At 35.2% G+C, this 4054-nt stretch overlaps 1 pseudogene; it reads right to left on the reverse strand.

Moving 5' to 3' along the window:
• Positions 1 to 3875: 3875 nt before the first annotated feature.
• LOC121032549 (uncharacterized) lies at positions 3876 to 4054 on the reverse strand (annotated as a pseudogene).

Consider the following 4054-nt stretch of genomic DNA (forward strand, 5'->3'; position numbering starts at 1 on the left):
TCAAAGAGAATGAGAACTCATGAGTAGGTCAAAATCAGAATTAATTCTTTTTCTCCACTTCCATTCCCACTTAAGAAGTAGGTCTTTATTCATTTGCAGACTCAAACACAGACTCAAATTCATCTATTTCTGTCTAGTTACATAATGGACAATAGTATGCTCAATTAAATCATACCTTGCACTCAAATCAGGATTTCATACATGGTTAATTAGACTTAAATGACCTGAATTTCTGGACTTTAGATTCTTCTTTTATTCCTTCCTCCAATAATTGCTTGCCCATTTTAGTCCCTGGACTCCTCCCTTTTTTGACTTCTATTAAGTGCAACCATTCTTGCACTTGGTTTTGCTTGTTTAAACATCTCTGCTCTACTCCTTAGAAGACTATTCACACCCTTTTAGCTCACTAAACTCAAGGGAAATTAGTGCCAACCAAATCATAATTGAGCCAAAATTTTTATTTAATTGACATCCAAACGACTAATAATAATTAAAAGCACTGTCTCCTTTACTTGTCTGCTTCATAATTATTTAGGGAGCTTTTTAAAAGAACAGATTCCCAGTACTTTCTCCATATCTAAATCAGAATCTTGAATTGGACTCCTGGAAATCCTTATTTAAATGTTACTCAGGTGGTTCTGGTACACCTAGACCAGCACAATCCACAAACTGATCTGAAAGCGCCACTATTTTAAATAAATATGTGACATAGAGAAATACAAACCCCACATTAGCTGAGAAAAGTGAAAGGAGTTACAGTGAACACTATAGGTGAGTCAAACATTCATGAAAGTAGCAGAAGTTTATTTTCCTGCATCGATTTTTAAATCCTCCATTTATAAATTAAGGACTAGATTACATTCTTCTTACCTGTGCAAAATTATTAAAACACCTGGAAACAGGTTTACATTTTTAAACAAGACCATAATATAGTGGCATTACAGTTTGGGTTAGTTTTGTGTGAGGGAAGGGTGAATTGACACAGAGACCTAAAGAGGTAAAAGTAGAGAGCAAAAACCAGTGATTCATGATTCCCAGAGACTGAGATATAAACAGATGCAGAGAAATTTGACAACAACTCCTTGTTATTTGGCCCAACTATTTGGTCAAAAATAAAGTGCTCAGTTTACTTGGTGCATTTCACTAATTCATTCCATAAACATTTATTTACTCTGTGATGTGCCCTGAATTACATCAGTGTGGAAGATAAATCCCCTGCCTTTGTGAAATTTACATTCTAGTGAGGGAGATGGATAATAATCAGCTAAACACATAAATCTATAATTCCAGTTAGTCAATTCCAAAAGAAAGGAGAAAAGAAAATTTGTAACTATATGTGATGACAGATGTTAACTAAATTTATTGTAGTGGTAACTTTATAATTACACAGGTACTGAAACATTACATTGCATCCCTGAAACGAACATAATGTTATATATATCAATTATATCACAATAAAAGATGAATATATGAATACAGAAAAGTTTTGGGTAGGATAGTGGGTAATTTAGATGACATGGCTCGAGAGTGCCTTTGTTAGGAGGTGATATTTCAAAGTCATAAAATATGCTATGCAAAGTTCTAGGGGAACCAAATCCCATGTAAGTATAGGTTAAAGTTTGTGGTTTTCAGAGAATATTAAATAATTTATTTGGCTACTCAAAATGAAAATGGTATAGGAGGCTAGAGAGATAGGCAGGATCAGATCATCTAGAACCCTCTAAAACACAATAAATAGTGTTTTATCTGAACTCCTGGGAAAGCCTGCTTAATACCATAGAGGAAGGCTTAATAAAAATTCCATCTTAATAAAATCCTTTCCACTTCAGAAGCTCTTCTTATCTTGGAACTATTTATTTAGTTACATGTTTATTTATATGTGCCTTTATTATACTATATTCCACCTTGTTACATTAAGGATCTGATGTACTGAAAGAAAAGTGCAATGAAAGAAAAAATAAGAGAAATATCAACTTAGAAAGAAAAAAATAGAATGACAATTTTTGAATTTTTTTTTCAACGTTTTATTTATTTTTGGGACAGAGAGAGACAGAGCATGAATGGGGGAGGGGCAGAGAGAGAGGGAGACACAGAATCGGAAACAGGCTCCAGGCTCTGAGCCATCAGCCCAGAGCCTGACGCGGGGCTCGAACTCACGGACCGCGAGATCGTGACCTGGCTGAAGTTGGACGCTTAACCGACTGCGCCACCAGGCGCCCCAGAATGACAATTTTTGCGTAAGATTTTATGTTTGTATTAAAGCAAGCCACTAAATATGTTATGAACTCCCTTTAAAATAAAGTGAAGAATGGGGAAACATTATTTGCTGTATCATTTTTATTAACTATGAGAAGAAAACACGTGGGTTCAGGGAAAGCTAAATTAATGGCTCTTAATGCTGTAACAATTTCTTTCATGGGGATTCATACTAAGGAAACTAAGAAATACAGTGAATATTGACCTTCCAAAGTATCTGATATAGATGATGATAGATAGACAGACACAGATATACATAGATATAATCTGGTTCTATATAGCTGCTTCTCATAACACTTCTCAGTAAGATTCAAAGGCATTATATAGAAGAAAAGCAATTCTTCCCAGATCTAAGAATTTTGATACAAATATTAGCTTTCTGATGTTCTGCCTTACTCCAGAAGTCTGGCCCAGAATACACTAAGAATAAAATTTAGAGCTAACTGCATGTTCACCCAAGTCAAAGATTAATAACCCCTTATTTGGATACCAAAGTTCTCTTCTATAATGTATAAGTTGACTTAGGAGGAGTATTCATAAGAATGGAGGGAACTGTTACTATCATAATATATGCCTTACGAAGTTTATTAAATTCTTTCTGCACTGGAAGTAATTCACCTGTACAGAGCTGTCACACCTGCCATCCAAAGAAAAGTGAGGAGTTGAAGGAAAGGGTGACTGAGAACTGAAAAAGAAATGGGAAGTTTGGGAAAGAGTTAGTCCTGGCATGACTGAAATGCAGGGGAAGGGTTTATTCATGGGAAGTAGTACATGAATTCAGTAAACTATATTATTCAAAAAAACTTTTAAGTAAATGTTTTAATTATCTTGAAATAAGATACTTGTATTCTGAAGACATGCTTTTTTCTTTGATTTTGTTCTCCTTTTTTTACTCAGAAATTTTCCTCTTAAATGTATAAAATAATATGCTGGCTGAAATAAGGAGAGAGGGAATTTTATTTCTATAACTTGATCTTAATATGATAGTGAGTGGAATTTGTAGGACACTGGAGAGCAGATTTTGAGGTGAGTGGCAGTGAGAGCAAAATGTCTTCAGGATCCTGGCAGCAGAAAGAGAGAAATTAAAACAGTATATGGATATTCAGCAGCGATGAGGACCAATTACTTCCCACTTGTGGTTTTCTCTTACACAGTTTGATGGGAACAAGTCACCCTCTAGAGCAGAGAGTAGCCTCTACCAGTGAACAGAAATCTGTGAGATGGAGAGTCACCTTGGCAAACAACTAACTTCAGATCACATGCCATAGGCTACTAAAGGCTGCATTGATTAAGCTTATAGATTCATTCCCTGTGTTTTTCTAAGGAAATACTCATATTCCATTTGCATCACTAGTGTATGCTGCCATGAAAACACCAGATGCGGAGAAACAGTTTTTATTTTGTCAGGCCCTTTGTAGGGCTTAATTATTGATGCTGTTTACATGATAATTCCTTAAAAAAGCAAACATTAGTATAGCAAACTCTCAACTAACAAATGGAATGTAAGTTAAGGGCAAAACTTTTCTCAGAACCAGGTTGCTTGAAATTTGGCATTGGTTTTCCCATTTAAACCCTGTTAGATGATGTAAATGCCCAAGTTGGCACATAAGAATCTAAGTTATACGTAATATACCTGCACATATTAAAATACATTCTAACCAACATCCCTTCTTGATAAAAGTTCTTAGTGAACTGCGATTCATCAAAAACATCTTTGATCTATGAAAAGCTTTCAATTAGCAATAATCACGCTTCAGATAAGCCTCATTGGCTACGATACTGCCACTGTGGCAAAGTT

This window comes from Herpailurus yagouaroundi, unplaced genomic scaffold (genome assembly GCF_014898765.1).
Source record: "Herpailurus yagouaroundi ecotype Mexico unplaced genomic scaffold, PumYag 141, whole genome shotgun sequence".
In the NCBI taxonomy this organism is placed as follows: domain Eukaryota; kingdom Metazoa; phylum Chordata; class Mammalia; order Carnivora; family Felidae; genus Herpailurus; species Herpailurus yagouaroundi.